The sequence below is a fragment of the Silurus aristotelis genome, assembly GCF_946808225.1.
Source record: "Silurus aristotelis genome assembly, chromosome: 3".
Taxonomy (NCBI): domain Eukaryota; kingdom Metazoa; phylum Chordata; class Actinopteri; order Siluriformes; family Siluridae; genus Silurus; species Silurus aristotelis.
In genome coordinates, this window is record NC_139576.1 from 22,311,797 (window position 1) to 22,325,378 (window position 13,582).

Here is a 13,582-nt window from a genome sequence, read left to right on the forward strand (position 1 = left end):
TAACATACTCTTTGTCTGTTACATAATGAGCCACTGCTTACAGGAACAAATTGCCATTTTTTTTTAAATGTCATTCATTTTATTTAATTACTCAGAGTGCCTAAAATGCTGAAATTCTTCTTGACCATGTCCTGTTTCTAATTGGTAAATAAAATATAAATGTCTCTTTTCAAGTCAAGTCAAGCTTTTATTGTCATTCCAAACATATATAGCTTACACAGTACACAGTGAAATGAGACAACGTTTCTCCAGAACCCTGGTGCTACATAAAACAAACATAGAGCTGCATCACACCACACAACATAGAGCTACAAACAGAACATAGAGCTAAGGACTAAAGTAAGTTGTTCTAGCCACATAAAGTGCATCATGCGCAACCTAGTGCAAACAGTGCAGACAAAAGAAAGACAACACAATACAGTGTAGGACAGATACACAAAAGCCAAAATATCACTGCTAGTAAACCCACTGTATAATGTGTTATACAGTACAACATGCAAAACAGCATATAAACAGTTATAATATAGTTATAATAAAATAATAATATAAAATGGGTGGTGATGGGTGGGCAGTTCAGTAACACATAGTTGAGTGAGTGTGTGTGAGTTTCAGTTCCATTTTAGTTTTGTGTGTTGAGGAGCCTGATGGCATGAAGGGAAAAAAAATGTTGCACAGTCTGGATGTGAGGTTAGTACCTCTTTCCTGATGATAGAGGGGTAAAGAGTGTGTGAGGGGTGTGGGGGGTTTTCCACAATGCAGTTAGCTTTGTGAATGCAGCATGTGGTGTAAATGTCCATGATAGAGTGGAGTAAGACTCCAATGATCTTCTTGGCTGTCCTCACTATCTTCTGTAGGGTCTTGCGATCCGAAATGATGCAGTTCCTAAAGCAGACAGTGATGCAGCTGCTCTCAATGGTACGTCTGTAGAATGTGGTCAGGATGAGGTGAGGGAAATAGGCTTTTCTCAGCCTTCTCAGAAAGTAAAGGTTCTGCTGGTCTTTCTTGGTGATAAAGCTGGTCTTGAGTGACCGGGTGAAGTTCTCCGGCAGATGAACACCAAGGAATTTGGTGCACTTGACGATGATCAATCCATCAATCGATGATCAGTGGAGAATGGCCGCTCTGTGATCTAAACGATCTTTTTAGTTTTGTCCATGTTCAAAGATAGGTTGTTGGCTCTACACCAGGCTATTAGCTGTTGCACTTCCTTTCTGTATACTGACTCATCATTCTTGCTGATGAGACTAACCACAGTCGTGTCATCAGTGAACTTGATGATGTTGCTGCAGATGTTGTTCCAATCCCAACTAACTGAGGTCTCCCAGTCAGGAAGTCCAGGGATGCTAAGGGATGATTGTGTTAAATACTGAACGGAAATCTGTGAACAACATTTGTACATATGTGTCCCTATTGTCCAGATGGGTGAAGGCCAGATGAAGGGTCTCTCTCTCTCTCTCTCTCTCTCTCTCTCTCTCTCTCTCTCTCTCTCTCTCTCTCTCTCTCTCTCTCTCTCTCTCTCTCTCTCTCTCTCTCTCTCTCTCTCTCTCTCTCTCTCTCTTTGTTGAGTAAGCATGCCCCTGAGGTTCCAGTGACCAGTGTTTCTGTCCTTTCTTCTCTTTGGATATGCCTGGTTCATTCTGTTGTTCTTCCTCTGGATATAGTCCTTCTCAATTTAGACCACTTTGTGCAGCTGGGGATGGTTCCACACCTACTTCCTAAAGATCCATGACTGTAATTAATATCCACAGTCTACTATAATGGCTCAGGACCAAAGGTTGCATTTACACACCTATTACTGCACACTTGAACCATGGGACTGCAATGAATGGACATTCAGTATGAGGATGGGTTCCCTTATGAGTCTGATTTCTCTCAAGGTTTCTATTTCATACCATCTCAGGGAGTTTTTCCTTGCCACTGTTGCCACTGGCTTGCTCATCAGGGATAAACAATAATAAGAAACTAACTTATATGCAATAAACTTACACATTCTATTATATACTCTTATAACTGCTTTATCTGTGTAAAGCTGCATTTAAACAATGTTCACTGTAAAAAGTCCTATATAACATTTTTAAATTTGAGGGTCGTAGCAACGACATCATCTGTAGATTAGTTTGGACGATACACAAACCTCATGACAAGCCTCTCGAATCACTTCATCATGATGAGTGTGAGTGCGACAGGACAATAATCATTAAGGCAGGAGACTGAAGACTTCTTCGGCACAGGGACAATGGTTACTTTCTTTAGGCACATTGGAAAAACTGCACTGTTCAAGGAGATGTTTAAGATGTCAGTGAAGGCATGCTAGCTGTTCTGCACATTCCCTGAGCACTCTGCCAGAAATGTTGTCCGGTCCAGCGGACTTTCGTGGGTTATTTTCCTCACTTTAGCTGTGGTTAGGCAGAGCAACTGATCGTTGGGAAGAGGGGTGGTCTTCTTTGCCGCTTCATTATTTTGCAGCTCAAACTGGGTGTAGAAGTTGTTTAGCGCATCTGAGAGGGAGGCATCACAGTCACAGGCAGGTGAAGTAGTCTTGATCACCTGGATGCCCTGCCAAAGGCACAGAGTGTCTCCACTGTCCTAGAAGTGGCTGTGGATCCTCTTGGCTTGTGTGCACTTTGCCTCTCTGATGGCTCTGGACAGTTTGGCCCTTTTTGTTCTAAAAACTGTCTTTTCCTCTGCTCTGAAGTCAGAGTCTCTAGACTTTATCAGCTTAAACATCTTTGCATCATCCATGGCTTCTGGTTGGAGCGTGTGGTGATTATCATGAAGATGGTCACACCATCAATGCACCTGCTGATGTATCTGGTCACTGACAATTCAGTTCCATTCATTTTTATTTGTATAGCGCTTTTAACAATGAACATTGTTTTAAAGCAGCTTTACACATAATGTGGTGATAAAAATGAATAAGATGTTCTTTATAAGCATAAGTTTGTCCCTGATGAGCAAGCCGGTGGCGACTGTGGCAAGGAGATGTTCCAGAGATGGCATAAGTAAGAAACCTTGAGAGTAACCAGACTTAAGAGGGAAACCATCCTCATCTGGGTGACACCGAATGTCCATTTATTACAGATAAACAATGTTGCGGGGTGCAGTGATGGTGATCATAATCAAACTGTAGTCCTGAGTCAGTGTAGCAGACTCATGACAGTGTAGCATGTGTCCAAATCCATCCTCAAAGCTCCCATTCTACTCCAGAAAATCATGGAACCACCAAAGTCATTAATGAGAAACCGTCCCCAGCTGCACAGAGTGGCCTCCAATCGAAGAGGACACTATACAGAGGCAGGCCTGGATGGAATGGAAAGATCCATGGAGGGAAGAGGGGCAGGAACAGTGATCAATGGAACCTTAGGAGCATGTTTATCTTGACCAAAAGAGAGAGAGAGAAGAGGGGCAACAGGAAGAGAAGGATATGGATTACTATGTGTCTGTATTGTTGTATGAAAGCTCCGGAAAGATTTGCTATGGCAGCATAACTAAAAGGGAGAACCAGAAGGTAACACAGACATGAGGGATCTCTGGGATAAGAGACGACCCACCACACCACCATCAACAAACCTGAGTGAACGTGTGAGAGTGAGGGGATGACAGCATACAAATATCCCACTCTATATCTATGATCCCTCCAGATTGCTCCTTTACCTAAGAAAAAGCTACTGATAAAAGACTTGACTTGCACACCGAGACTGTGTCTGAGTCCCGAACACTGATTGGAGGCTGTTCCATAACTTATATTTATAAGAGAAAGATACTGCGACGTGAGACCGTTAAGTGCTTTATACGTCAGTAGTAGTATTTTATAATAAATGCAAGATTTAATTGGGAGCCAGTGTAGACTGATTAAAACAGGGGTGATGTGGTCATATTTTCTAGATCTAGTAAGGACTCTTGCTGCTGCATTCTGAACTAACTGAAGCTTAATTATGCAATTACTCGAACACCCAGACAGTAAAGCGTTACAGTAGCCTAATCTATATGTAACAAAAGCATGAACTGGTTTTTCTGCATCCTGTAACAGCATTCATATTTTAACAATATTTCTAAGGTGAAAGAAGGCAATCCTGGTAATATTATTCACATGAGCCTCGAAGAAAAGACTAGGGTCAATAATCACACCAAGGTTTCTCCTCCAAGTTAGTGAAGTCACCATTGGTTGCAGCCTCCCTAAACACGTCCCAGCCAGTGCATTTTAAGCAGTCCTGAAGAGCAGGGATGCTCCTACTGGCCAGGTTCTCACCTGCTTTCGAATTGGTTTTGAACACCTGATAAGTGGTCTGAAAGCTGGAATCAGCATAACAGAGATGTGGTTTGAGTAGCCAAGGTGGGGTCGGGGCTTTGCCCGGTATGCACCCAGGATGTTCGTGTGAACACCATGTTTTTCCTTCTGGTTGCAATGTCCAAATTCTGATAAAATTTTCCATTACTTCTTTTTTTTAATTAGTGCTCATGAAGTATAGTACAATTAAACAGGTTTAGAGGAGAGCATTGATTGTCCTCATTTGTATACAGAGAATGCAGCAAAGTTTTGCAGTGCATCTCGGTGCTGTATCACAGCTCTAGACTTCCTAGGATTGTGCAACTGTTTGTTGCATGTTCTCTTTAAGTCTGGGTGGGTTTCTTTCAAGTTTTCTAGTTTCCTTCCACCTGCAAAAAAAAAAAAAAAAAAAAACCTGCTGGTAGGCAAACTGGCTACTCTAAATTACCCTCAGGTGTGTCTGTTTGTATGTTGCTCTGCTATGGACTGATGTCCCATACAAGGTGTATTACTGCATAGTGCCTAGTATTCTTGGGAGAGGCTCTGAGAAGATGAATAAATAAATGTAAATAGCCTAGAGGCATTAGAGACTGTCTATTGTTGCTTCGATTTACAGGAGAGAGCCTAATCCTGCCCTTCCAACCTCAAGTACTCACTCTTGAGTAAAACGTCTACAAAAGTTTAAAATTTAATTGACCATATATTTGGCTCAACATAGAAGAAATGCAAAAAAAACCTTTCACATTTTAATAATCGTAAGCCTTAAACTTTTACTTTATGAATGTGTAAGATGCACAACAAATCATACTTATTTGAAATAAGCAAACAATAAACAAATGACCCCTAGAATTTTTTTGTGTGTCTGTTCTGTTCATTTCTATTTACGCCATATTTGGAAAAGATGATTTAGGATGTTAAGCAGCTTTTTTCTCATGTATTGTAATATATTAGTATCACAATGTATAGCAATATATTCTTAATGTGGTGCTTTGGTCTGTATTGGGCATTCCTACTGGGCAATAAAACATGTGTTATCAGAGCTGCCTATTTAACCGAGTGATCATCAGAGTAAACACACAGGAACAGAGATGAAGTGTGACATTTCCTGACGAGTCTGCTCGGCAGGCCTAAAGTGACACAGCGCACAACGTGTTGGAAGCTTCAAAAAATGCCACTTCAGATGTGGAATCAATTTGCATTTCCCCAGAGCCGGGCTAACACACGGCTGTCAGACGAGCCTCCAGATCAGCCGTCGATAATGATGTTATGGAAGAGGCTTGCTGAGGGGAAGAGAGATCAAATTCAGAGATTGATGCTATAGGTTTCAAATGATTACCCTTCACTCTGTGTGTGTGTTTCTGTAGGTTTGTGTGAATTTTTGCACTGGGTTAAAAAACAACAACATTGCAACGTGTCATCTATGGCATTTTAACCACAGATGAAAGAATAGAAAAATTAAAAAGAGAAATGTAAAAAAAAAAAAAGCACGGGAAAAAACAATAACCCAAGCCGGCGTGACTCCGCAAGACCCTTTTCTATATTTAAGATGACCTACAATAAAAAGAAACACTAAGTATTACAGACAATTAGGGATTTCCAAATAGTAATTAAGGTATTAATGAGAAACCAAACTGTCAGTGTTAAGAGCCGAACGGCTCCAACGTCTTAATTTATTGTTGTAATTAAAATGTTACTTTGATAGTCGACTCTAAAAAAAAAAAAAAAAAAAAAAAAAAAGAAAAGAAAAAAAGGGTAATTGCCACTGAATTAGAAACAGAAAATTGTGTCACTACTTAGATCAAGGAAAAGAAGGATTATTAAGACATAGCTTTTAAGTAATGGCCCAGTCTTGGATTTCATGACATTAATGAGGATATTTATTGCATAGTGGCAGAAGTACAGATATCAGCTATGATCAGCACATCATTAAAGTTGGCTCAGAGCTGGATATCACCATGGTAAAGGGTAACTACATGACACTTTGGGAAAATGTGGAGCCACTGAGAGATGATGGTCTAGAATGTTCCATTTTAATGTTGCGTGGGGTTTTGTGTGTGTTTTGAGTGAGTATGTATGTGTTTGTGTGTATGGGGTGCTGTCGGTGGGGGTTGGGGGTAGAAATGTAGTGTATGGATGCGTTTTTATGGCTTGCATTGTGTCCCTGTTTCCTAAGTGTGGTGTAAATATAAGTTAAGACAAATGGTGGGAGATGACCTCTGAACCATATCGCTGCATGCTTGTTAGCTGCATGCTCACAGGTAGATAGATGGAAAGGGAGAGAGAGAGAGAGAGAGAGAGAGAGAGAGAGAGAGAGAGAGAGAGAGAGAGAGAGAGAGAGAAAGAGAGAGAGTGGCGAGTGAGAGGAATAGAGAGAGCGAAATGCACCATTTCTAAGCTGGAATGGGGAAAAATATCGCACAGATCCTTAACAGCAGCCAGGTAGACTGCAGATGATCTCCTCCATCCTTGGTGTTCTCCTGCTGTTCACAAACCTAAGCAGTCTGACCCAGTGACCCTCACTCACAGACCTCTTCTCCTCCGTGATGGACAGATGGAGGGAGGTGTCAAAGTTGTGTGTTTTAGAACTTTACGTGGCACGCTGCAAGTGCTAATTGGAGGTGGGGAGTGCTGGCTTGGCCGAAGGCCTCGGTCACCTATTCTCTCTTTCTCTTACAGATACACACAGCTAGAAAAGCTATTATTGTTCTTGACTATGTCCTGTTGACAATAAGTAGAAAAATATGATTGTCCATTTTTTTCATAACTACATCTTCTCTCTCTTTCTCTCTCTCTCTCTCTCTCTCTCTCTCTCTCTCTCTCTCTCTCTCTCTCTCTCTCTTTCTTACACACACACACACACACACACACACACACACACACACACACACACACACACACACACACACACACACACACACACACACACTTACATTATACACACATTATAAGTTAGTTCTGTATGAAGCCAGACTGCAGCTCCAATGACCTCAGTAAGGAGGATCTTAGAGCTTCTCTTTAACATCAGTTTCAGATGCTTTACACTGCATTAATACATTTATATATGAGACACTAGGTCTTCATCTCTGACCTCCTTTTTTTTTCATTTTGGCATGTTATCATTTAATGTTTTCACACCTCATCCTCTTAATCTCGCAGTTTGCCTTCTTTCTTTTGATATTTACATATTACTTCTATAGTAAGAGATTATTTAAGAGATATAAAGAGATTCAGATTACAGTACTATTGAATCTTCTAATCAATGAAGAAACACTTGGGCACTTAGATTGCACCACTGATGAAGGACTTGTCTCGAACTTCACACACATTGCATTATAAATGTAAGTAAATAATGTGTGTGTTTAAGCATGGGGAAAAAATTAAGCACTAACACCCAAAAAGACGTGGTTATCAAATATGTTGACATCATTTATATAAAAAAAATACACATGCTTACTGAAATATTAAGTGCAATAGATTTCAATAATACAAATATTTTTTACACATTTAGTTCTGGTTTTATAAATTACATTTAGTAAGTCTTTGTTAAACCACAGACTAATTTGACACCATTGGTGTCACCCAAATGAAGATGGTTCCCCTTTTGATTCTGGTGTCTCTCATAGTTTCTTCCTTATACTATCTAAGGGGGGTTTTCCTGGCCACAGTCACCCTAGGCTTGCTCATTAGGGATGAAAACACCTCAATTTAAATATAATTACATTTTGGTCTTCTTACATTCTGTAAAGCTGCTTAATAATAATGCAGTACTATAGAAATAAAATGGAATTAAAATTTAATTAATTCCCAATGCTCCACAGTAGAGCAAATCAATCTTATCCTCTTATTCAGGGTATAGGCATTAAGAAAAATCTGACCTAGTCTGAACAGGTGTAAATAAGCTCAATAGTACACTATTGTACAAATGTATGTAATGGCATATAAATCGTAAATACTAAAGATTCATGAAAATGAAAATGTATTTTCTGCGGTTAACATTTCCACAAACATTTCTCAGAATTACAAGAGAGACTATAATACTAATAATTAATAATGAATCAATAATATCTAGGTATAACTCCAAGTAAGCCTTTGGTAACGTTTTTGCACAGAGAATATATATATAAAAAACCGACTGAGTGAGAGGAGATGAGAGAACAAGAAAGATCCAAGCGTGTTAAACTTGCAGCCTGCCTTCATCAAGAAAATGGGAATAACGAAAATAGCAGAGCCTGTTAGTGGTCCATTCAAAGTAATAACAGTTATTGTTTACTAGTGGGCTTCAGACAGACAGATAATGAGCTGTATTAGTTTTAATGGGCAGAATGAGAGGTGGTATGAATATATTCACAGGACAAGCAGCACAAGGCACAATCTGCAATCAATAAGGAACGGCCTCTCTCTCTGTCCCTCTGGACTGGCATTAGACGGCTCTCCGGATCTCAAACAATGTGGATGGATTACATCGCAAAAGAAAATCATAAGATGCAAAATGGAATAAATTATAAATAGACAAAAAAAAACTTCAACTAATCTTTGCCTGCCTCTCATAACATGGGGTATATGCATATGTTATCAGCCACTAACATATGTTTCGCCCCCTCTGTTCACACACACACACACACACACACACACACACACACACACACACACACACACACACACACACACACACACACACATACACACACACACATGCATTAGATAGTGTGCATGGCTTGTTAGATGTAAGGAGATAAAATTTAGCATAGTGCTCCCAATTAGCACAGCAGTGACCATGTGCTGCCTCAGTCTAATGTCCTCTACTGACAAGAGGCTTGGGCAGACACAGCTTGCAGTGCTGTGTATGTGTGTGTTGTGTGTGTGTCAAAATGAGGCTTTAGAGAAAGAAGGATAGGGGTTGAGAGGAGGAGAAGGAGGAGGGGAGTAGAAGGATGAAGAATGGAGAAAGAGGGATGAGCAAAAGAAAGAGCACAAGACGAGAGATGAAATGGCTTAAGCATTCATTTTGAGTAGAGAGACAGGTCCTATTAACATTTAACAGCATTTGTGCAACTTGGTGCGGAGGTTATGATGCAAATGAGGGAGAATTAAAAGTGGCCAGGGGTTTGGCATTGATGGATTGCAGTCTGGCAATGTTCACACTTCCCAGTGTCCATCAGAGGCGATTACTATGTAATTAAAGCTTATTTCTGGACTCTCTGCTGCATAATTACTTTGTGAATGTAGCCATCATCTAAAAGCTAGCAAAAAAAAAAAAATGTTTCGGTGTTTAGTCCGGCAGTCATTTTCACCAGCTTGTGTCAGATATAGCCATCAGACAGTGGAAAAAGAACTGTCACTTTTAATAAGAGGCAAAAAATTAAATGAAACACTATGCTTATTATGGAAAAATTAGGCTTTTAAGAATCCTTTCTGCTATTTGCATAATTTATTCTTTTTTATTCCTTCTTCTCTCTCTCTCTCTCTCTCTCTCTCTCTCTCTCTCTCTCTCTCTCTCTCTCTCTCTCTCTCTCTCTCTTTCTCTCTCTTGCTCAGTCCAAGCTTTAGGCAATTTCCCTCACATTTAAATAGATTGCACATTTAAGGCTACTTAAGGAAAATTATCACTTTGCATATTTTAATTGTTATGAAGGAAGTGATTTGAGAGAGGTCTGTGCCTCATCTTCTTGAGTGTGTGTGTGTGTGTGTGTGTGTGTGTGTGTGTGTGTGTGTGTGTGTGTGTGTGTGTGTGTGTGTGTGTATGATGTGAGCACTGGACGCTGTGCTGTCGCAGATAACCCCCAAGTTCACACACATCCACTCGACTTTCATCAGAATGCTAATGAGGAAGCTAACGCTAGGACAAAAAGATCTCTGATATTTACAAAATAGGCACTAATAACTGTGTTTTTTCTTTGACACAACTTCTGTTTTTCCTGGATTTTTTTGTACTTGGTATATTTGTTTTATTTGTAAGGAGAATGAAGGAGAGAGTTCTGGACACACACAAATCAATTTAATGGATATTACACCAGACACAGTGTTTAGTCTAAGTTTGCTTCTTATTTGGTGTAATGTCTGCTTAAATGATGTGTGCTTTTCCACTTACATAATAGATCACGGGACACACGTTCATATGTGTAATTGGCGTGTAATGTTAATTTTCCATTGAAGAAGAGGTAGAGAGCTATGGAGTAATTCACAGTAAAGTTCAGGTGGATACCAGCTACAAACAGAGAGGGAGCTGTGTGTTAAGACAACAAGCATTCATTTAGGATTAAGAATGTAATGTCAATATAGAATTAACAAAATCTTTATACAATAATAACAAATATGGATTTAATATGGATCACGATTTGATACCAAGGATGAAGAATAGAAACAAAAATTAGTTAGACAGACAGACAGACAGACAGACAGACAGACAGACAGACCGATAGATCAATAGATCGATAGATAGATAGATAGATAGATAGATAGATAGATAGATAGATAGATGGATAGATGGATAGATGGATAGATGGATAGATAGATAGATAGATAGATAGATAGATAGATAGATAGATAGATAGATAGATAGATAGATAGATAGGCCAATAAGAGTTACCCTATTAAAATTATAATAAGTTAAAACGCTTGATAAGTTTCTATAAAATGTTCTACATTTAATAAATAAAAGAAGGTATAAATGTATAAAAGTCTCAAATTTCATTCAGATAATTTACGTTAAACCTTGATTTAATAAAAAGGGTGAAAGGAAATGATTGTTTCTGTATAAAACCCACTCATTAAAATTATAAAACAATCCGAAGAACATTTCTAAAAACAAGATTTTATGCAAAATCAACAGAAGGAGAACTACAGTACATCATCAAACATTTTTTTTTTTTTTTTTTTTAGCTAAATTCACAAGTGTAACGTGGAAAAATAATGGAGTAATCTAAAAAACTGGCTGATATGCAATAAAATCTTAATTAATTCTGGATTATTAATTAATTAAATAATCTGGTTAATTATGTAACCAGAGTGTACAAATTAATACGGTTTAAAATGTATCTTTATAAATAAGATTGCACCTTTAGAAACTTGCGTGATGTCTAATGACATGTAATTTGTGAAAAATGGGGAGAATGCTTTGAACTGTCATTCAAAAACCTTGAATTGCACCTAACTTTCAATTGCTCAGGGAATGTATAGTATACATATTTTATATTAGAATTTATGGTGCTCCTAAAATACCAGTACAACCCTGCTTGAAGAAAACAAATCTTTAATATAAATTAAATAGATTAAACCTAAATTGACTGTTTTAAAGGAACAGATTAATTTATTGTAAAGGATACTGAACACTCCTTACTGGTATTTAAAGAAATGTAGACCAAGAGTCATGGGAATCTGGAATACATTATCTCACTCCGTCCAGATAATGACCCAAATAACCATCTCATTTAAAAAGATCAAAACCGCTTTACCAAACAATTTGAAAAATTGTACTAATCTCTATGCTACCTGTCTAATGTGACATGTAATAATATCAAATGTATTTGAAACTATGCCACAAATTAGATTTCTTTAATGCTCTGATTTTCTTGAGGTAAAGATTATTTAGTAAGAGATTAAGCACAGTAGTAAAGGTTGAGACATGAAGTTCTCAGCAGCAGACCAGTAAATGCTTATATTTGAATCAGCATTGAGCCAGTCATCCTTGTATTAGGAAAAAAAGCCATTAAAATGTTTGTGTACCACAAATATCTAGCACACCAAAACAGTAAATAATCCCTCAATGCACAATAGAAACACTACTGTATGTGCTTCACTACATAGCGAAAGACTGATATAAATGTGAACACAGAAGAAGACACCTTGACAAAAGCAAGCAAGAAAAAATAAAATCTTCCATTGTCATCTCTTCATCTGCGGCTCTGATAACCTTTGTGTTTGTGATTGTGCTGGAGCATGTTGGCGGTGTCTCTGAGGGGAACCCTGCTGAATTGCATCCATTAGGAGAGGCTTCTTTTAATGTGCACGACTGTGGAAATGACACACAGCCGATCAGAAATGAAACACCGACAGGCTCCAAATGCACCTCGTTCCCAGTGTTAATTGTACAGCAGCAACCTACGCACAAAGCATCTACTACATAATTATGCCTTCAACGTGGAAAATCTAAAGCATTAATGTCTTATTTATACAAAAATGAAAGGAGAACAAAAAAGACTGATGAAACTTACTGTTCAATAAAGTCGACTTGCAAGATGATACACAGTGAGAAAGTTTTCTGAAAAATGTTTAGATGAAGAGTTTTGGGGGTAAACTAAGTGATTAAAAACTGTAAATAAATTGTCTTCTAGAAATTAACCCTAACCCTTTTTCAAACCAGTAACTCACCAAACAAAATTTGGAAGCCTTCATTCTTAATTTATGGAGGGTTAAAGAAGCTGTAGTTCAAAATATAACTTCAAATAACACACACAAATATCTCTATTTAAGAACTCCAGTGCCAAGATACTGGTGTATACTGGTGATGCATGCATGTGCCAATCAAACCACTACCTCAGATATCTAAGGTTTAAATTCCTTAAATGTTATCAGCCAGGCTGAAACTTTGACCTTCGAATTCAAGGTCATGTTATTTGACCACTGCTAGGGGTAAAGTTATTATTACCTTAAAATAATAAAAGTTAAAATTACCTTTTTATACAGCAGTTTACTGTACTGTACTGTAGTTCAACTTTGTAGTTTAAATATAAAGTATATATGCATCATGTGTATGGCTTAACAGATTTACACATTTGCCCTTGCAGTTTTGTTTCTTTATTTTTTTTGATATTCTGTTAATACTGAATGCTTAAATCTGATAGGTTAGAAAGTGACTACAAATGCACGGTGTGTATTAATTTCTATGAAAAACATATTGTAAAATGTATTTGTATGTTGGACGCACTGTGTCAATTAAAAGCATCATACTCTTTTGTACATACTGTGAGTACTGTTTATTTAGCATGTTGGGAAGGAGACTCCAGTGCCAGTGTTTTGCAACAGTCAAGCTGTAACTATATCTAACTATATGTAACTATAAATAAAACTGTAACTTTTAAAATTACAATGTTTTTTTCTGTTTTGTGTTTTTGTTTAAACATGTTACACTGGAAGTTGTTTAAATCTTATTAGTTTTAACAAAAAGGATAAAAAAAAAAAAAAGAGGTGGGCATGGGAACGACTGTTCCCTTATAACTGTTACAACATACAGTAAGTGATTTATATAACTAGCTCAAACTTGCATGTTTTAAAATATTAAATGTGACTATAGAGGAATGAAGTGTATAATCTGTTGCT